The sequence below is a fragment of the Bactrocera tryoni genome, chromosome 5, assembly GCF_016617805.1.
Source record: "Bactrocera tryoni isolate S06 chromosome 5, CSIRO_BtryS06_freeze2, whole genome shotgun sequence".
Lineage (NCBI taxonomy): Eukaryota > Metazoa > Arthropoda > Insecta > Diptera > Tephritidae > Bactrocera > Bactrocera tryoni.
The window spans coordinates 36,121,329-36,144,888 of NC_052503.1; the positions used below are offsets into that span (position 1 = coordinate 36,121,329).

The 23,560-nt window shown below is 35.3% G+C and overlaps 1 protein-coding gene across 7 annotated transcripts in view; it reads right to left on the reverse strand.

Moving 5' to 3' along the window:
* LOC120776772 (four and a half LIM domains protein 2) overlaps window positions 1-23,560 on the reverse strand; it is a 241,449-nt gene that overhangs the window by 12,163 nt on the left and 205,726 nt on the right. The window contains exon 1 of one of the 7 annotated variants that reach the window (XM_040107748.1): window positions 13,900-14,055. The exons of the other annotated variants lie outside the window; for them this stretch is intronic. The gene's annotated coding sequence lies outside the window, so the exon portion shown is untranslated. Of the gene's footprint in view, window positions 1-13,899; window positions 14,056-23,560 lie in introns of those variants that run through there. 7 annotated transcript variants of the gene reach the window in all.

Consider the following 23,560-nt stretch of genomic DNA (forward strand, 5'->3'; position numbering starts at 1 on the left):
CCAATAAAGAAGAAGCTTCAACATTTCATTTAAAATTTGTAATTATGAGAACGAAGATATATAGATTCCCAATTGATTTTACTCATTCTAAGGCTTTGTATTCTTGCTTGAATAGAACATCAATTAATCGGTTTCAAAATAGAACGTGTCTCAAAAGCAAAAAACAAGATCTGACGGTGTCACCAAAGCCAAAATTGTATCCAATACACATAAGTACATATGTATGTATTAGAGCGGGTTGATTTTTTTTCTATAAAATTGCTTATGCGGGAAAAGCTCTACAGATCATACAGAATAACTTTACTTAAGAAATTAAAACCAAAGGAACTAAAATCTAAAATTGTTTTCGATTCAGCGATTTTTAAGGCGAAGTTTAAGAAGTGTGTATAATCGGTAGTATGGGAGATACAAGTATGTGATATAGTTGTCCGCCTTGGTCGAACCCGACGAATGATCATTAGAATATCAAAATGCGCCTACATATTAAATGTTACTCGTTTATCTCAAAAACTGACGAACAAATTTTTAGGACTTTTTACGTTTTAAGGCGAAGTTTTTTGCCTCAAAAATCGCTGCTCGATGTCGGTCTCTAAGGCAAAGTTGTACAGAATGATCTGTAGAACGTTTCCCTCATATGAGATTTTTTTTTATTTTTTTTGCTGGCTCCCTGTAAATCAACCCGCTCTAATATGTTTGTACTTATGAAGCTTTGATTATCTGATTATGTTAAGCCAACCGAACCAAAAAAGAAAATTCAAATAAGTACGTGATAAAACTACAAAAAGCTGACTTCAAATCTGTTTAAGCCGATGGCGTTGTTGTTGTTGATGATTGAACATGACTTTAACAATTTCCTTCTTCCTTAAAGTTGCTTGACTTCAAATTGCTTATTGGACCACTCTTACAACTCGGTGTTTGCAAGTACCATGTACATATGTATGTATGAATATACGTAGCAATAGACCTCGTTAGCTTTCGTATGGGATTAAGCTTCTGTGATTTATTTTGTGTTTTATTACAATTGTCATACAATTGTCTTCAATAATTGTAAAAATTGAATCGCAATTACATAAATGTGTGATCGTCGTCATCCAATGGCCTTTCTAACATATCTAAGCATGTAAAAAGTACATAAGTACAATAGATATATATGTAAAATATACTTATGAAAATAGTACTTTAAATTGAAGTCAATATATTACTGTAAAGTGTACGAATCATCTCCTCGTTTTTGCGCGTTATTTTTACCGAGGGCTGATCTAAATCACAATCAAAGTTAAAAATTAAATTGTTGCTGAAGTTATAGGAACAGCTCGGTAAGCATATTATAATAATTGTGAGGTAAATAGTTTAATAGTGGCCAATATATTGTAAGATCCCGCAATTAGACAACTTATATAATCTGTAGAGTAAGGCCACTTTTCATACGCACCGTGCAACTCACATGGCCTATGCGTAAGTAAAGAAGAAACGATTTCATGTACACAAGAGTTTCGGTTAGATCGATTGGGCTTATAGAAACTTTAACGGAAATCTTTGCTAGCGTTATGCGTAATTCACCGGTGATTTAACCGATAAGTGGGTAGGCAAAAATCATCTTAACTGTAACGAGACTGGACAATTTGTCGCTGTTTACAATGCCATGATCTCAAGCTGGCTTCTGTCAGAGTCATTACATTGCAAACAGGCGACTCCTCAGAAGTTGGTAAATAGGTAATAAAACGGCCATTGCTAATGAGGTACCTGGAGGTAGGTATAAAACACTAGGGATAGAGAGTTCCGAATTTAAAAATAAACATGAAGAACAATAAAGCAACAAAAGCGGACTGAGAAATCAGTCCAAACAACGGTGGGAGACGAGGCTGCTACCACCGGTGGGCAGAGCGCTCTTAGGAGCTGTGTCGCCAGCAGCCACACCTACACTGCAACGAGAGCAGGTTGTTATAGTATTGACACACCAGCTTTACAGCGCACAGGTGCCACAGTTCAAGAAGACTTGGACTCGTATTTATATTGTGAAGAAAGCGCTGTAAGCGTTAACGCGGAAAAGAAAAAAGAGCTTCTTCACTCTCCTGTCGACAGTCGGAATATGCAACCGTCTCGAGGGCAAGTCCAGCCTGAAGGAAAAGGAGGTGGAACGGCTGGCTTGGGCTAGAGAGGAGGTAAAGAACGGCCGACACACTTCGCCACTCGAAATCGGTGTAAGGAGGCGAAATGAAAACACCCTCTGGAAAAGACGAAATGCAAAGAACTAGCTGGGATGCTAGATGCAAGGGCAGCGGCGGCAGCCAATGAGATTGCAAAACGACATAGACCGCAGTAAGCGGCTGGAACAAATGTCACAGAAGTGGTGGAAAATAGTGGAAATGAAGCTATTGGAAGCCCTCTTCTCGAGAATTGACGCCGAATTGAGCGCACCCATGCCGTCATTTGATAGAATAGCATGGCTTAGCGTAATTTTAACGTTTTAAAATGTAACAACGACACGACGCTAACATGGGTAAGGGAAGCGGTCGGAACGCTTCCAAATCTGTGGGAAGGAACGAAACTGGAGGTGGCAGACCGCAGCAGTATTCCATCGGTGCACAAAGCTAAGGTAATCATTCCTCGCGTGGTGGACCCGGAACATGCTATGCGGCTGCTGCAACGACAGAATCCGGACGTGCCAAGTAGCGAATGGAGTGTGTTAAGCGTGGCAAAATCTATCACCGAAGATGGAGGCCAAAGCGACAATGGATATTCTGTACGCAAGGTTCGGGGAGATGGCTAGGGGCGTTGAAAATGTTTTCCTTCGCCTCAAGAAGCGCCACCCAGCGGACGGCAACAAAAACGCGTTGGAGGCGGGTGAAGTAGAAAAGGATTTCGGCATAGAAGAGGTCACATGACAACTTCACTTGTCACTGTTCACAGTCTGATGGTCTAAAACCAAGAGCTGAGGACACTCCAAGTGAATCTCCACAAAAGTAAGATCACCTCTGCCGAGCTTTTTCTCAATTTAGAGAAGGGCGGCTACGACGTGGCTTTAGTCCAGGAACCATGGATTGCATCGGTTAACGTGGTTGCTAGGCGGAAGTCATAAAACTACACAACATACACCCTGAGCGTAATTAACAAAATAGGATCAGATCTCATATTGATTCAAGTCTGGCTGGCTAAAAATAGTGGTTCGATGATATTTTAAATTTTCACATTAAACAAATACCATAAGTGTTTCTAATTAATTTTACTTTCTGTCCACTAAAAAAAGTAAATTTTTGGAAAGACCGCAAAAGGAATAATGGCGCGTTTTTAAGACGAAATACAAACAGATTTCCTGTCATGTGCTCCTACAATTTCCTTCCATTAATTGCATTTTCAACTTTTTATGCTTCCTGCTTGCTTGTCTATGCTTTTCGATTAGTTGTATGCGCTCGATTGTAGTAAATTAATATTTTTTCTAATTGAATAATGCCGATTTCTCGGTTTAGACATTCACAAATGACCAGTGCCAATATTTATACGAAATGTCTGTAGCTGCAAATGTGTTTCATCAAAACAAAAATTACCAGATTACGAATTAGCGTTAGATGTGTGTATGAATTTTGGAGATGGCGGGTGAAACTGGTCGCTGAGTGATGGAAGAAATAACAAATACACACACAGACTCGATTAACAATTTTGGCCATGATGTCATGTTGGCGTGATACGCCGACTCCGGCAGACATTAAGCCGCTGCTGGATGACGGAAAATTTAATTGATATACATACATATGTTTATATATATATGTACATATGTATATAAATTCAGTTGTATTGCTTTTGTCAGCACAAAAAAATTACTTTGATTTTTGTAGCAAAACTTTCTGTAAAAATCTGGTTTATAGTTTTGACTAATTTCAATATTGTTCCCTACGAGATTTCTTTATATTAAATATAGATATTAAATAATATTTCATGTCTTCAGCAACAGATTTTGTTGACTCGCCACTTGTTTCTTGCGCGTGAAAAGTAGTTAATTATGAGATGAATTCGTTGCGGTGTTAGATATCGTGTTTAACTTGATTCGCCAAAATTGTTTGTGTTCTAGTAAATATAAATTTCTCAACAACAGCAATGACGTAAGATTTTGCCGTTAACCAAGGGTGTGTAAGAAAAAGACACGATCAAAATAGACAAAAGAGCCGAGTTTTGTCTGGAAATGACTTCATTGAAAATTGTTGTTTTTTTTCTGAAGTTGCTACGTTGACAAAAGCAGTGAAATGCGAAACTACTCAGTGAAGTTGTTGTTGTAGTGTTTGTAGTAGGCAAATCCAGCAGTACTTTTAATATAGTTTTAATTGTAATGATCTAAGCTTATGTAACAAAGAGAGTTATGAAAATACTCGAATTAAATGAATTATTGTTGTTATACTAACAGAAATTTGTCGCGAAGACTATAATCCGCTTGAAGAAGTTACTTTCGGAAATATAAAGATTGGCCAAACTGATTTCGTAGTTCGACAACACAAAAACAGTAAAATTGATTTCTCGTACTCTAATAGCTACCACGAACAACACCGCATACATACCGCACATTCGAACATAACGGATGTATTCTAGACGTGTGAATTTTACGTGGCGGCTCCCGTAGCGCATAACCCTACGGAGGTGACGTTTCAACTTCTCATTTTAGTTCGCCTTCAAATGGGTATTTTTTTGGCTACCCAGAGGATACTTGGTCTAAGATTGGAAATCGTGAGCTGCTTGAGCTATATGTAAAGGAATCGTTTCTGGCCACTCCCAAGGAAAAGAGGCTCAGAGACTTTCCTCACTTGCGTGAGCTTCTACACATGGTTCCATCCCCCTAGCAAAGTCCTCTCTCAACGAACAAAGACCAAGTTCTACAATTCACTAATCATCTCCGTCCTGCTATATGGTTCAGAGGCATGGACGATGACAACATCTGATGTTACGAGTTTTCGAGAGAAAGGTTCAGCTTAAGATTTATTGCCGATGAGCTGTACGAGATATACGACAACATTGGCATAGATCAGCGAATAAAGAGCTAAGTCAAATCGTTCGGATGGATGAAAACACTCCAGCTCTGAAAGTATTCGACGTAGTATCCGCCGGAGGAAGCAAAGGAAGAGGAAGACCTCCATTGGCTACACTCGGAATCTCCAATTGCCGCCAAACAGCGTAAAGAAAAAAAGGCCCGAATGAGTCCATCCGCCATCGCAACAATTGGAGCCGTTTGCATCCACTTAATAGGGGAACTTTAGCGGGAGAATCTTGGTTTGCAGACTTACAAAATCCAACTCGTTCCACAATTGGAGTATAACCACCATTCAACGCTTTCCATATTCGGTGAAAGAGTCCAAAACGAGATTGCCACCGATCTCGATTTTCAAAAGAAAACGAAACAATCTATTCGTTGAAGAAAACTTTTGTTGAGCGCATAATCTCGGGTCGGGGCCTCTATTATTGTGTGATTTAATACCACTAGACTATTTTTCGAGACAAAATGTGAAATCGCTTGTCTGCGCAGATAAATCCGAGACGATCAACGCCTTGGCAGATAATATTCGGCTCGTTGCGGCGCCAATTGCCGCAAAATCAATCGCAAGTAATCGATGATTGGATCTCTGGTCTTGTGACAAACCCTCATCTTTACAAAGCTAAAGTCTGAGTCATAACATTAAAATAAAGATATTTACGAGTTTTATTTCTTCTTGAAAACTACATGCCTAAAATAAACACCCTTTATATCTGAGTAGCTGCTTGAGCACAGGTTTCGCACTACAAATTTCACCTTCAAAAAATTTCATGACCACTCTCGACAGTTTAAGTTTTCTCGAGTGCCAATACAGTTCAAGTTTTACAAAATCCAATTGTCAATTTAATTAAATTCTGTTCACAATTGTCATAATCAACGTGGGTGGTTGCCGTCTCAATTTAATTTTACCTCGAATACACACGACACACAGCCAACGCAGTTTTGAGGTCAACAATGACTTTTAACAAAAATTATGACAAAATAGACAAAAATATAAAAGCGGAAACTTTTTTCGCGTCTCTTAAGTGGCTTTACTTCTGCCAATTAGCTATGAAGTATTGACTGTACAGCCCAAGATTGCCAATTGATTGGCTAATAAATTGGGTAATTAGTGGCGCAGAAGCTGGACGAAGATGCGCCATTAAGAAAGAAGCGAAAGATCGATGAAAGAAGAGAAGGAATGGGTGTGTAGCGATAAACTATTCTTTGAAAAGTTTGGAATGACTGATTGAACTGGAAGTGAAGATCAATGATGAGACTTCAGAATATGATAGAAATAACGAACAAATTATTAAATTTTAATATTCATAGAGCTATGTATCTCATACAGCTCCACATACATTCCACTTGTATACCAGCGTGGAATATATAAATAGTTGCCAGGCGCACTCGTGCCGTTAGAAGGGAGTGGTGGTAGGTTGACGCCCGTGAAATGAAAGTGCAAGTGTGACGTGACCACGAATCGACTGAAAGTGATGCCAGCACTTAACGTGCACTCTGGCATACTGAATGAGGACGAGCACGCAACGCTGCATATTAAGACGAAACTAAATGCTTCACCACTCTAAATAAATGGCAACACTTGTGCATAAGTGCACAACAAGAAGTTGTTGATTGGGCAAAATATACTTTTGAATTTGGCTTAAAAGCATAAAGTTAGGCAGCTTTTGAAAATTATTGTTTCTTTCAAGTGGTTGATGAAAGAACTTACTCTAACTTTCTAATTAAATTAAATTTTTTTTTAGTTTATTGGCTTACTAAAAACATATGAAGCAACAAAAATTATTTTTAGCCTCTTAAAGATATCACGCTGAAATTTTGCACACATCTTTTGCTTACCAAGAAATTGCTCATTTGTTGGAACCATCGTTATCAGACCACTATAGCATATAGCTGTCGAACAAACTGAACGATAAAAATTAAAGTCTTGTATAGAAAACTTTTTCATTTGACGATATATCTTCACGAAATTCGGCATGACTTATTGTCCAAATCAAAGCTATAACATCTGAAGAAATTATACAGATCGGGTAGCTATAGCGAATAGCTGTCATACAAACTGAACGATCAAAATCACGTTCTTGTATGGAAAACTTTTGAATTTGACGAGATATCTGCACAAAACTTGGCGCAGATTATTTTCCAAAGAAACACTACAATATTCCAAAAACTTATTCAGATCGATCTGATATAGCATCGAAGAAACATCTGAAGAAATTAATAAGATCGGATAGCTATACCATATAGCTCCCATACAAGCTGCACGCTCAAAACAAAGTTTTTGTATGAAAAATGTTTTTATTTGACGAGATAGCATCACGAAATTTATCATATATTAATATCAAAATCAACGCTACAACATTTGAAGAAATTATACAGATCGGTCCGATATTGCATATAGCTGTCATACAAACTGAACGATCAAAATCAAGTTCTTGTGTGGAAAACTTTTCCATTTGACGAGATATCTTCACGAAATTCGGCATGACTTATTTTGCAAAGCAAAGCTACATTATCCGAAGAAATTATTTAGATCGAACCGCTATAGCATATCGCTCCCATACGAATTGACCGTTCAAAATCAAGTGCTTGCAACCGCAGTTGACTTTTTTTCTTGTTTTGCTTATATAGGGAGTGTAATCCTTCGCAAGTCCATAAATTAGAAAGTTCATTGAGGCAACCAAAAATATAACTGCAATTTTTTAATTAATTTAATCGCATATTAAATGTCATAAATTACCTGAATGCCCATAAAAGTCATTTGAATGTTTCAATTTGCATATCAACAATCTTTGGAGCAATAATTAGTTGTTGTGGTTGTTGTTGATTTACAATTTAAAGTCACAATTCAACAATCTGTAGAGCAAAAATTAGTTGTTGTTGTTGGTTTACAATTTAAATTCACAATTCATTCATAAATACGCTGCAGTTTTTTCGCCAACACTGTGCAACGCACAAAGAACGAGTTGCAAACAATTTCGAACACTTGGAAGATACATACCTACATATGTATATGTATATGTGTATTATATATGTACATGTATCTGTATATTTGGGCTCACCGCCATACACCTGAATGGCCAGATTGCAGTCGTGCAGCCGCCCACAAATTATCGCAGCTTTGTATGCAACACGCTTCCTACTAAAGCAAGCCATAAGCTTAATTGGCGAGTAGGCGCAAGCAAGTACACTCTTACATATACCATATACTTTGTACATAGTACTCACATACATACTGACTTGATAATAAGTGCGGAAAATGACATTGAAAGAAAGAGGCAACAACACATGGCATGTTGAAAAAAACACTCGCTAATAAATTATGAACATTTTAGCACGCGCATTTGTGTCAAAAGAAAATTTGTTGTTGTTATTAAAATATGTTTTTGTTATTAGTTTCGTATTATCAACATTTAAAGGGCTTCACTGCCATTACCAACCATTTTGGTAGTTGGAGAAATCAAAAAGAAATTATGGCAACACATTCAGTGGGGTACATATGATATGGCAACCGCGACTACACACACAAACAAAAGTATGCAAAAGCGCTGAGAACCATTTAGTTTCACTTTTAAGTGCAACAAAATAATAAAGTAATAGTAAAATAAGCATTTGGAGTTGAAATGTAATTGAATATTGCGGTTCATGTTGGACACCAATCAACATTGGCTGATATGTTTACATGCCAGCGGATGTTAGCGGTTGTTTAGGTTGACATGCGGGCGTCACGAACCCATTTACGTGTGTAATGAGTACCAGCACCAGTATGTGTTCGACTGCTTGTAACTTATATACATATTATATGTACCGAAGTATGAACACGAAGGGGCAACTTAATACTAATAGTTGTTTCTTTTTCATTTGCAAATTGTTAAATTGTAGAGCACATGATCACTACAATTTTCCCACTTAGAAATCAATGAGTAGCTACTTAGTTGTGTTATGTGGCATTTTGAAGGTTAAATACACTTTGATTGGCGGAGATATATGATTTTGATGAACTTTTCATTGTAAAAATATACAAAATGCTTTCATCCTTCGATTATAGTAAAGCTTGATTTATGGAATGTAGGAAATATTCAAATATTTCTTATTGTTTCTTAGGAAGACACATATTTCAAACTTAAGAAAGTCAGAAATTGCATCTACATTTATGATGGTTACAAAGATTAGTGTCATTGCAGCCAATAGTCTCAATAAATCTCAGTAATCGCAATTAAAAGGCACAAAAAGATTGAGTTTCGAACGGTGGACAATCAGTTAAAAGAGAAACAATAGGTCAAATCGTTAGCTCTGCAGCACAGTTTTCGAGACTGCCTCTGTATATACGCTAACTAGTCCCTGAATTTTTGAGATATCGATCTGAAATTTTGTACACGTCCTTCACTTCCCAAGAAGTTGCTCATTTGTTGAAACCGCTGATATCCGACCACTATAACATATAGCTGCCATACAAACTGACCGATCAGAATCAAGTGTTTGCGTGGAAAACTTTTTTATTTAATGAGATATCTTGACCGAATTTAGCATGAATTATTTTCTAAGGCAATGATATCATATCCGAAGAAATTGCTCAGATCGATTAACTATAGCACATAGCTGTCATACAAACTGACCGATCAGAATCAAGTCTTTGTATGGAAAACTTTTTCTTTTGACGAGATATCTTCACGAAATTTGGTACACATTATTTTCTAAGATAACGGTAAAATCTTCGAGGAAATTGTGCAGATCGAATAACTATAGCACATAGCTGCCGTACAAACTGAACGATCAAACTCATGTTCATATATGTAATCTTTTTGTATTTGAGGGGTTTTACATTTTGGTTTCGGTTCGGTGGTTTCTTGTATTTTGTTTGCCATATTTGACTGTTCTGAGCTCAGTTAGAAATTGTTTTTTGTCATAAGAGTGTCGGAACTGTTGTTTATTTCCAAAGCGTATAGATAATTTTAGAATATAATTTACTTTAGGAACTAGGAGGAATAAAAGAAGAAAAGAAGAAGGATTTGGTTAGTCTGGTTTGATAGCAACTCTATTTTGATATTAACTTTTTGTCACCGAATATTGAATCCATAAGTTTTGCTTTGCATATATAAAATATTGGGTAGTCGAAGAAGTCTTCTCACATTTCTCATAAAATTTTAACTTATTTAACAAACATACGTTGCTAAAAACGAAACTTTGAAAATGCTTCTTGAATTACTTAATATCTGGCATTGAATATGAAATTCTGAAATTGAGAAATTTTTTGAAGTGAGAAAATGGTACTTTCGAAGAAAAGTTACAACCTCGCTTATAATTTAAGAAAAAATGTGTATATTTCATTTGATAAGAAAGTGTTTTATTATAATTTATTTAATTTTTTAAGTTAAAAATCTTATTAAATTTCCATGTAAACACGCCCACTTCTTACACGGCCGCACTTATAGCTCTGGATACATTAATTTATATTGTGCAATTATTTACTCTACACGGCGGGTCGGGGAGTGCATGACGGCGGTAAGTGCAGACATTTCCGGTTTACAAGTTGAAATCACTCTTGACACACTTGCCACGCACACTTACATACGCACATATGCATATAGGCAGTAGAAATTATTTATGGCCATGTGTGTGCGTTTTGTCACTTGCATTTCAGGTTGCCTTTGAAGATATGCACGAATATGTAAATATGTGTTACGAAAGTTTCAATTAATGCATTTAGTTTCTTTTCCAATCTTTTTTTAGCCTGTTAAGGTTGATTGGCAGTAGCTTGGCGCCGAGTGCAGAGGCGTTTGTGTGGAATGTCTGGGAGCTGCAGGTCGACGCATTCAAGCGAGCTCACGGCGACTTGCATATACTGGATAGGAAATAAATGGTATATAACGGTGCAAAAGAAATTTGTTTTATAGACAATTTCGGATGAAAGCAAGAGCAAAATTTAATCATCCATGTAAAATTTTGTCAAATAAAAAAGTGTTCTATCAAAGGTCTTGAGTTCGAACGGTTAGTTTGTATGGCAACTGTATGTTATGGTGATCAGATATCAGCGATTCCGATAAATAAGCAGCTTCTTGGAGAGAAAAGGACGTGTGCGAAATTTCAATTGGATATCTCAAAAATTAAGGGACAGACGGGCCCTACACATTTCTTATTTCTTGTTTCAATGTCAATTTTTCGATCAAATGAAATATGTATGTATATGTTCTAATAAATAAAATGTCATTACGTTTTTGTAAAGGAGTTCATTTAGAATACACGCACATGAAACATATTTATGAGTTCATGACAAGTTGAACAAAGCAAGAAGCTATTGAACTACAATTTAATGAATAACGGTTGTTAGAGTGATTCGTTGAGTTGTTGCTATCAAACAATTACAAAGTGAATAAACAAAAAAAACACTTAAAAGGCTTACGTTACGCATTCGTACTTTGGTCACGCAACATTTTCTTCCATACGCTATTTCTGCAAACCGCCGCTTCGGAGGCAATTGTTTGTGACAATAATTTGCATATGCCTGCGTGTTGTACATGAAAAGCATGCAGACAGAATTTAGCAAAATGCTTGCGAAATTCCCCATAAAATTAGAGAGCATTGTCTTATTAATGTGAAAGTTAATGGCATACAGAACTTTATGTCGAACAGCGCCACAGATTTTGTAGAACTGTTGTATGCAGATGATTACTTATACGCACTGCTGGCCAACGAACCGCAAACGCTGATAACCTTATCACTGACGAGCCTCAGTAAATTGAGCATGAAAGAGTGTAGTAGATAAGGGAAGTGCTTTTTTCAAAATATGAAAATACTTTTCCGTCAGGAATACAACAACACTAATAACGTTTATTGCAGAAAACCGTCCACCGGCGTTTAGAGACATATGTCCTCATACTCGCATGGCGCCCGTAAAGATGCTGCTGCACATGTGGAAATATTACTGAAAACATAATATATAGCAACAACAACAATTTGTAAATACATCATTGAAATAAAGCAACAAGTTGCGAGCAAATGTTGAGTTCAAATGAAAGTGAGCCTGTTGAGGTAATGAGTACTAATACGATTATATATATATGCATGATTCTAAATGAGCATGAATTATGTAGTTTACTTGTAAGTTGAGCGATGAGCATATGCATAGATGTACATACCTAGAAGTAAAACTTATAAGAGGACATTTTCATACAAAAACTAAATTTTCATTGTTTAGTTTGTATGGCAGCTATATGCTATAGTAGTTCGATCTAGACAATTTCCTCGTATATTAAAGCACTGTCTAGAATATAATTCCATAAAAAATTTCGTGAAGATATCATGTCACATAAAAAAGTTTTTCTTACAAGAAATAAATTTCGATCGTTCAGTTTGTATGGCAGCTATATGCTATAATAGATCGATCTAGCCAATTTCTTCGGATATTAAAGCACTGTCAGAGTGCCCTATGATATTAATCCATACAAAATTTCATGAAGATATTTTGTCAAATAAAAAAGTTTTTCTTACAAGAAATAAATTTTGATCGTTCAGTTTGTATGGCAGCTATATGCTATAATAGCTCGATCTAGCCAATTTCTTCGGATATTAAAGCACTGTCTAGAACATTAATCCGTACAAAATTTCGTGCAGATATTTTGTCAAATAAAAAAGTTTTTCATACAAGAACTAAATTTTGATCGTTCAGTTTCCATGACAGCGTATGCTCTAGTAGTCCGACATCGGCGGTTCCAATATATCAGCAGCTCTTTATGGAGGAAAAAGATATGTGCAACGATTTTTATTCGTCATTTTTATGAGTATTTCTTTATTATAAAATTGGGTAACTATCATACTAATGACTTAAAACATTCAATTCTTCCTCAAAATTGTTCTGAGTTGCAAGCTTTTGAAGTTGCTACACTATTGTAGCACAATATAATGGGTTATCCAAGTAGAGATACTATTTTGAATGGCTTTTTTTGGCAGATCACCTTTTCTTCCTTAAAAAAGCAGGGAACCTCGAAATGGATCACCCTTTATAATTATTTCTCAGTTAAAATAAAAGTATGAAGATGAAAACAATTCTCTAAATACCACAAATATACAGTACAGTGTAAACGTCACATAAAATTCAAAGCAGCCTATCATCAAAAAAATCGAAATTGAGTTTGTTTTATTGCTTTCGATTCACTACACCTTATTACATATATGTAGCATAAAATTTTTTGCAACAGCTTTCAGATATAACCAATATATAACCAATACATAACCAATATATAACCATTTTATAACCAAAACTCAAATTTTTTTGAAAATTAGTGGTTTCAATTATATCGCTTTTGCTTCGCCTGTAAACTTCTGAAAAGTGGTGTTACGTTATTTTGCATTTTAGGCGACGATATACATACATACATACATATATGTATATTCCTTAATAATGCGCCAAAGTGTTTATCAAAAAATTGCTATAAATAATATTCCTGATACTTTTCGCTAACCACAATTATTTCTACTAAATTTTCTTGAAAAAATCCTTAATTTCCACAACATAAATATAATATAATTGAAAAACAATTTAATTAACCATTAGCATTTAATTAGATAATTTGCCTGACACTGATTGTCGTTTCCGAGCAAAAACTGAACAACAGCTGAAATTTATTAATTCCTTTCAAGTTTTTTATTTCCGCTGGCGTTTTCACACTGCACCTTCCGACAGCTAAACCGAAGCTGAACAAATAACAAATACAATTGTTTACGCGTCTGTAAAAAGAAATGTAATTCTTTCAATATTTCGTGGCTGGAATTGCGAACGTTTAAAAATGTTTCGGAGCGCAAGACAAGCGATTTTAAGAATTCTACACACGCTTTTTATTGTCTATTTGTTTATATAATCAATTTTTTAATTGCAAATATATATACACCTATTTTTTAAACAAAAAAATTGCAATTTTCCGAAATTTATTCACTAGCTCATCTGCTTAAACTCATGCAAATATTTTTCGCGCGACCGAAACTTTCTTCATTCACGAAAACATAAAAAGAAATATTTTACAAAAAGTACTGTTATTTACTGCCGTAGCATACCAAACACGTTGAGCGTTGTTTTGTTACTGAAGTGAGCTTAAAATGTGCTGTCATGGAACGGCCCGTGTGCTCAAATAGCGCCAAGCGCCTAGCGTCGAGCGGAAACGTGGACAAGGCAGCAAGGTAAACAAATAACAAAATTAATGAGTATTCGAGTTTTTGCAAGCCAAGCAGTCAACAACACATTGCTTGACTGACTCTCTTCGATTACGGTGCGGCAAGTGGAGCTTCTGGTTGCGCCAGTCTCTGTTTACATAGCGTTGCTTATGGCAACTAGTACTAGCTGAGTAGGCGAAATACTGCTAGAGAGCAGCACTGCCTCATCAATGGACACAAAAAATCGCTCTCGACTTGAAATTTTTCATTTTGTTTTGCTTACGTAGCCAGCTTGATCAGCGATGAGCTTGTGATTTTGAGTCCAAACAGTAGCAGAGCGTGCTCGTAGAGCGAATATTCGTAACATAAATGGCGCAGTCAAGTCTCTCAGGGAGTTTTCTTTTCTCAAATCAATTTTAAGTTGCCCGAAATTAAATGGTTGGCTAAAGGGTATTATTTGCTAACCGGTCAATTAGCAATTGAAGGCGCAATCGATCTCTATTTCTAGTCTGAAGTCTTTGAAGTATGATGAAGTAAATGATTAATATTTTATTCAGAGACAAAAGATGAAAACGTATACTAATTCCTTATGGAAGCTCTCATCAAAACTTCTTAAATTACAGTACCAAATTTAAAATACTCTTTAAAGATCTGTGGTTGGCATCCATTAAACCCAGTCTTGGATGTAATATTTGGCAAATATAAGCATCGATGGAAGAGACTGTAGAAACATGATCGGAATACTAACTAGTCACTGTCTGGTGGCGGCACACGCCACAGAATGGGGCTGACAGCTCGATAAAACTGCAGGAAATGTCTAGAGCAAGGCACCAGAGAAACAATGAAGCTTCTCTTGTGCGCTTATCCCGCATTGGCCAGACTACGCTGTAAGCATCTGGAGTCCACACGATTTAATACATTACAAGTGGTATCGATAGTGAGGTCGCAGTCTTTTAAAATTCGCGTCAAAACGCAGGCATTCTAAAGGATGACTACTTCTCCAACTGGTATCGCAAAGTACTAAAACTGGTCTATGTGTGGCTTATTGGCCTGCCAGATTAACCTAACCTAACCTAAATATAAACATATATGTATGAGTACTTACTAAAAGGCTATACCACTATTTGCATATATAATTGTCATATATGAAAGATGCCACTGGGCATGATCATTGATCAACATTAAATACACACTAACTGTAGCTTACAACACGCGTAGGGCGGAACTTCGAGCTCGTTGCTATAAATACTACACATCTTTATAACCAGAACAGGGGATATTGAGATTTTCGCGCAGTTTGTAATACCCAGAAGGAAACGTAGGAGACCCTGTAAAATATATATGCTTTACAAATTATCAGTGTGACGTGCTAAGTCGACTTAGTGAGGTATAGCTGCCCGTTTATCTGTCTGTATATACCCGAAACTTTAACTCGAAAACTAAGGTACAAGAGATATCGATCTGAAATTTAGCACATAACTTTTTTTTCTAGCAACTATTTATTTGTCGAATCCGCCGATATCCGGCCACTATAGCATATAGCTGCCATAGAAACCGAACATTCGAAATTAAGATCTTGTATTGAAAACTTTTTATTTGACGAGATATCTGGAAGAAATTGAGCAGGTATTACTATCCAACAAAACGATTTAATCTCCGAAGAAATTGTTCAGATGGGACCACGATATTATATACGTACCATACAAACTGATCAATCAAAATCCTGTCCTTGTATGAAAAACTTTTCAATTTGAACAGGTATCTTCACGAAATTTGCCTTCGGTTATTCTCTTAAGAAGTGGTGTAATCTCCGAAAAAATTGTTCAGATCAAATCACGATAGCACATAGCTGTCATACAAACTGAACAGTCGGAATCAAGGTATGTATGCACAGCTGATGTCCAGAAACTGGCGGGAAAGCTTCTATTGGCACGAATTGGTTAAAAGGGAGTCATTCGAGCAAACATATATACACATATGTATATATAACTTGTGGCATCATTGCACATATGTATATTTCTATATGCGGAAGAAACACACTAAGTAATGCTTCGGTGTATGCTGCCAAGTACAAGTTGCTTGGATGTGGGCCGTTCGAAGTGAACTTGAAATTGCTGCACTACGGAGTGTATTTATTGTTGTCATTGTATTTCGTCAATATCAACAACTGCATCTCATAGGCGATAATGAATTTATAACCTTCCAGGCATTTAAGAGGCAACAAGCAACAACATTTTCAGAACGCCCAACACCGAATATTTGTTTACAAGCTGGCAAGTGAGTTGAAATGCTGTGTGTGCAAGTGCCCCAACAGTTACATAAGCTACTACAAACACACACAGAAATCTAAGCACATGCATATCAATGTGCCTGTGTGTGTGTAGCTGCTGGTAAAGGTTGCCTGTACTTTGGCGTTCATTGGCACTGCGTTGGTGTTGTTGACCAGCAACCTTTGTGTTCATATTCGTGTACGTATGTGTGCGTGTGCATGCAGCTTGAGATTAACAATTTACTGTTGTACCAAAAAGTTTTAACAACATTTTATTTGATTTATGTGTACAGTTATTGACAAATTCCCAAAACAAATATTGAGCGACATTTTTAATAAGCGTGGGCTTTTTCAACTTGTGAAAAGGTTGACTTTTAAATTGACGTAAAAGCGTGAATTAAGCATTCAATAAGGTAAATTATACATGGACTATTGACAATAAAACTATATATTCCAAACACATTAACATTTTGTGCTTGATGGCTGCGTGATTTGAGGCGAATAACCCAACGCTTGGATGAACCCAATTCGAATTCACTATAATTATGTAGCGAGTTTAAAAAAAAAAGAGATTAAAAAAATGTTTGTTTTATTAAAAAAAAAGTGTTAATTAAAAAAATAAATAATAACTATAATTATAAAATAATAATAAGATATAAACAAAAATTATAAAAATTAAATATCAAAAATAAAAAACATCATTAAAAAATAAAATTTTTTGATAATAAAAAAATACTAATATATTACAAATTTGTTTATAAAAAATAACAAATCTTAAAAACTTTTATTTAAAAAAAAATTAAGGAATCAAAATGGATTTTTATAAAAATGTGTTTATTTTTTTGTTAGGGCTGCTATAGTGGGTTTTCCGAATTTTCGATACCATTTTATAAAAAAAAATTTAAACAAAAATAATAAAACTGTTTTGATAAAAATAAAATATTGAAAAAAAAAGATTTTATAAAAATTAGTTTTTTTCTTATTTATTAGGGTCGCTATTGAGGATTTTCCTAATTTTTCATATTTTTAAAAAATTATATTTATTTATTATGGTTGCTAATAAAAATATAAATTATATAAAATATTATAGTTTTTATTGTTAGGGTTGCTATTGTAGATTTTCTTAATTTTCGGTGCCATTTTACAAAACAAAAAAAAACATAAATATTAAAATTTTTCTAATCAAAAATATATAACAAAAAAATAGATTTTTAAAAAATTTGATTTTTAATTGTTAGTGTTTCTATCGTAGATTTTTATAATTTTCGATTTCATTTAAAAAAAAAAGTTTAGAAAAATTATTAAATATTAAGAAAATAGATTTTCATAAAAAATCGATTTTGTTGTCATTTTGTAAAAAAAAATTAAAAAAAAAATAAATATAAATTTTTGTTTTATAAAAAAAATTAAACAAAAAAATTTATTTTTATAAAAATTATATTTTTTCATTTGTTAGTGCTGCTATCATGATATTGATACATGATTCGTCGAAAGGAATTTGGAGGGCACCATACCGCGAAAATCGAAGAAAACTGTCAACATAACCTTGATTTTTGACATGCTTTGACGCGATTTTTTCGGCTTCTTCCCGCTTTTTTCACAATATTCGGTCAAATGAACTCTGTTTTCGTGTCGTAAGCATAGATTTGAGACTCATCTTCAGTAATAATACGTTTCATGATATCCTGGTAGCCGGAAAGCATTGGTTTACAGACGTAATTGCGACATTGTTTATCGAAAAAATGGAGTGATATTGGAACCAAAACGCAAAACAAAATGCTACGATAGTAGTCGGACAAGTAGACCGGCAACTATACATCATTCGCCTTGCATAATACAGTTAGTATAATATAGTTATGAGATTGTCGACACCCAAATTGTTTTCCATTGATATTAGTTGGCCGTTTGGAAAGCATTTAATGTCATAAATAATATTTAGACTTCCTCACTTGTAAACTATTGAGGAGCTCGGTGAAATCTACACCAATCATTAACGTTGGAATCATTATGGTTATATAACAATAGATTATTAATCTCTAAGCGTGCATACAAGCGCATACATAAGTAAGTAAATAATATGTAATTTCGCAAAACCGTTGCACCAACTACATACATTTACTTGTGTATCTTCATTTTGAGGCTTTAGTCAATGCTTAAATTTAGAATTTATTCTCCCCAAACACAAAATGTAATGTGTGAAATTATCGTTATAATAAAATTTTTATTATTTCGCCGCTGCAAAGGTAGTGTAAAACAAGCATATGCACACAGCCACATACACACACACACTTATGTAATTGTTTACAAAGTTGGCAAGCCAGCCAAATAGTTTTAATGGCGGAAGGTGTTTACGATTTCATTATATGCACAGATAATAATTCGAAACAAATAAGCAGACAAATTATGTTAAATATGCTGAAAATCGCAAATAATTTCCATTTCAGTTCAAATAAAACCTTCCGAGGCACACCTACGGCCAATAAACGCAGCCACTAGTTTACATATACCTATGCATGTGTGTGTGTGTGCATGTTGTGTGGTGTGTTTGGCTGAGCACATTTAGAAGGACGATGAAATGTAAACGTCTTGCCAACGCAAATATTATTATTTTGCTAAATTATGTTGTTTACCAGGTACACATAGCCATATTTTTAATGGGCATAAATAAATACTAAAATTCGAAATGTGTAAATATGGCTGCGGGCAGACATTGTTTAAAGACATTTTCATATTTTTTATTATGTACATATACATATGTAAAAAGTGCAGATTTTGTGTGTTTGAGTGAAACGTAAAAAACCACAACCGTTTCTCAGAATATATATTTACATTACTTTGGTTACCAACCATTAAGTTAGCATATCGAGAACCGATTACTTGAACTTTTATAAAGTCAATAATTATCTTCCTATGTTGAGCCTGACAAGCGATTAAAAGCCATTAATATATTCGAATACTATTCACAATAGAAGTGGTAGTAGTATGCGGATGCCTCACTATAGTAATTTTTAGACATGTGGTTTTCAATGAAGTAATACTCTTTTCGGAGAGGTGAAGTATGAAACCATATGTAGAAGTTCGCGCGAGTGAGGAAATTTTTCTGAGCACCAGTAACTTGGCAGTGGCCAGAAACGATTATTTTACATATGGCACAAGCAGCTCACTACTTCAGGTCTTCGACCAAGTATCCTCTGTGTAGCCAACAAACATCCGTTTGAAGGCGAGTAAAAGTGAGAAGGCGAAGCATCCCAGGGTTGTGCGCTAAGTTTGGAACCCGCCAAGTAAAAAACACTACCAATGAAAAGAAGAAAGCAGTCTCGGAAGAGATTTGATTTAGCGGCTACGCTGGCTATGTTATGTCGCGACATGTCGTCCGAATGGCTGAAAACACTCCAGCTCTGAAAGTATTAGATGCAGTAGTAGGCGGGGTAAGCAGAAGAAGAGGAAGACCTCCACTCTGTTGGAAAGACCAGGTGGTGAAGGGCCTGGCTACACTTGGAATCTCCAATTGACAGTGAAAAGGAAAAACGACTAGCGCGAGGAAGAATAATGCTTTTTTCGGAGTTGATCTTTTTGACAGCTGTTACTTGATTTATACTCAGACTTACTTCGAAACAATATTTGCAAATTCTGGCAAATTTATAATATTAGGTTGGAAAATATCTCCCTTCCGCCTTTTTGTCCTTTGAATCTCGCAGCTATGTATAAAGCTTCATTCATTAAAGGCAAATCCGCTAGAAGGAGGTATTATGAAGTGGCTGTCTAGATGGAAACAGATTATGGAACGAAACTAAATACGATCACTGTAGCGCATCGCATGTTCGTTGAATGGGTGTAAAACAAGATGACCACCGATTCCGATTTTCATTCTTCATTTTGGGTGAAGTCGCTTGCCTACGCAAATAAGACCGAGACGATTGACGCCTTCGAAGAGGATATTTGACGAGTTATATACGACCATAATACAGCTTATGCAAGAACTGAAGTCGCTCGACCTTTCTAAGCGAAATCGCTTCGCTATATGGGCTCTTGAAAACTTTCAAGAAGATCCGACGTTTTCGAAGGGGTCATGGAAAATTGAACTCAACGGATGGACCATCTGAGAAGTAGCCGCGGCCAACAGTTGAAAGAGATAATCTTTGAAAAATGAGCGCCAAAAAATGTTTGAATGATAATAAACATGTTTCATTAAATTTAAAGTTTCTGTGTTTTTTCTTTAAAAAAGTAGAGAACCTCGAAATGGATCAGCGTTTATATACCTCGAAATGTACTTAAATGTTTCTTTTGACGAAAAGGGAATTTATCTACATTTACGTACGCATTCAACCAAAAGTGCATGCGTCAGAGAATATAATAGCAGAGGGTTGCAACATGAAAGCTGCAAGTTTGCTTAAGCAACTGCTATATTTTGTTTGATTAATTACTCTCCAACGCTTGTCAAATCGAAGACAGTCATTATACATTAAATGATTTATTAAACTACAAATCAGAAGAGATTAAAGTGTCTGCCAATGTAAACAAATAAACCATTATTGGCATCCATTTAATGATACTTTTCATTTTGCCTTAAACCAAAGTATTAGTTAAGGGAGCTTCCGGTTATAAAAAATAGTATGCAATTCGATTCCTAATAGAAAAAGTATCGATAAATTCAATTGGAAATCTCTAACTTTGACATCTACCTCAACTCAACTCAACTCAACCCAATTCAACTCAACTCAACTACCTAATTATACCTAAATTAACGGAGACAAATCTACTGCGCAAAACTGAACAATTGGTATTTAATCATCTGCGTCTGTTTTCGAGATATTTAAGGCAAAATTAGCGACTTCTATTTCTCAGCGACGTTTGACAGCTGACAGTTGACAATATAATTTGAGAACTCAAGCACTGTGTTCGTTTCGGTTGTACTTCAGTGGCTGATTTGTTTTAGCCCGTCTAAACCTACACTCAGTATGCAGTCATATTTATATTAAGTGGGCTTACCACAACTATTTGGGCGGGGCGAATGTACACACATGCCTAAATACGTAGTCATAAATACTAGCACATATGTCGTCTGGCAAAGCAATCAATGTCTAGTTCTATATTATTCAACGGCAAACAAATTGTTCGCATGTAAACAATTCAATTTAGGAATGTTAATTACGTACACATGTATGTATGTGTTATGCACATATATTAAAATACCTATTAATTGTGGCTAAAATATATTAAAATTACGCTCAAGTCGAGTGAAACTGACCAAAACAAGTGTGCCATGCTTTGCTGGGTAGGTTGCCTGCACGATCGCAAGCACATTTAAGGGCTCTGTATTTAATTAGAATTTAGTTAAAATCTTACAAAGGGGAGAGAGGGGGAAAATTTCGCTTGGCATTGTCAACCAAACTGTAACAAATAATAAAAATAATAATTGTTTTTGTACGCTGCAATTCGCTTCCGATTAGCTGCCATACGAACTGAACGATCAAAATCAAGTTCTTGTATGATAAACTTTTTTATTTGTTAAGATATCTTTACAAACTTTGGCTCGGGTTACTCTCTAAAGTAGGTGTGCCATCTCCGTAGAACTTGTTCAAATCGGATCACTATATCATACAGCTGTCATACAAACTGGTCGATAAAAATTATGTCCTTGTATGAAAAACTTTTTTATTTGACAATACTTTATCCCAAAATTTGGCAGGGAGCAATGTCCCAGACACCGTTACAATATCTGAAAAAATTTTCTAGATCGGATCACTATATCATATAGCTGTCATACAAACTGGTCGATAAAAATCAAGTCCGTGTATGAAAAACTTTTTTATTTGACAATACTTTATCCCAAAATTTGGCAGGGAGCAATGTCCCAGACAACGTTACAATATCTGAAAAATTTTCTAGATCGGATCACTATATCATATAGCTGTCATACAAACTGGTTGATAAAAATCAAGTCCGTGTATGAAAAACTTTTTTAGTTGACCATATTTTATCCCAAAATTTGGCAGGGAGCAATGTCCCAGACACCGTTACAATATCTGAAAAAATTTTCTAGATCGGATCACTATATAATATAGCTGTCATACAAACTGGTCGATAAAAATCAAGTCCGTGTATGAAAAACTTTTTTATTTGACAAGACTTTTTACCAAAATTTGGCAGGGAGCAATGTCCCAGACACCGTTACAATATCTGAAAAAATTTTCTAGATCGGACCACTATATCATACATCTTCCATACAAACCGATCAATCAAAATCAAGTTCTTGTATGGAAACTACATTTTTTGTGAAGGTTTTTTTGGTTTCGGTGTAAGCCAAGTTAATATATTTTTTTATTTTAATATGAATCACGTTGTTGGATATAATATATCTCCCTTAAATAATTAACAAAAATTACATGTGTAAAACAATTACCAAAAACATACATAAATAATTACTAAAAAGATATTTGGAAAATGTGACATCGAAGCGGCATAATTTATGACTTTTGTATTATAATGTTAAGCCACGATTTATAATTTTTTAATGACTTGTTCAGCGCGTTTTGGTCAAGTGCCATATATGTACCTTGTGAAGACTCGTACACATGTTCCGCTGTTCCTGTCATATGCGTATGAATCACGCTACACAAATTGCATGGCAACACAGACTCTCGGTTGTAGTCCGGCGAATTGTGTGGGTTCAAGAGGTTTTAGTACAATTTTAAGCAAATAATATCATAAAATACAAAAAAAATGGCTCACAGAAAGATATGTGTGAGAAGTATGTAAGTATATTTTTGCATTATATTATATAAAAGTTCTTTTTAATTTTTTTGATATGCAGATATGCCTAGACAACAACAGCCGCTGTAAAATGCGCACCTCTAATTTTTAATTATTTCATATCTTTTGGCTTACATTATTTTGTATTTATTTGTGAAATACTATATTCGCACTGCTGAAGACGATATAATCGCTGCTAGCCGTTTGCTACTGTTATGCTAAGCGCTGATGTCTGATGTGGGTATGAGGAAGTAAGAAAATATCACAGTATGCACTCTGCCCAGACGGAAATTTGAGCTGCTTGCAAAATCGTCAACTACGGAAAAATAATTTAACATTCGCAGAGAATTACATATCTGTCTATGGTTTTGCAAGTGAAA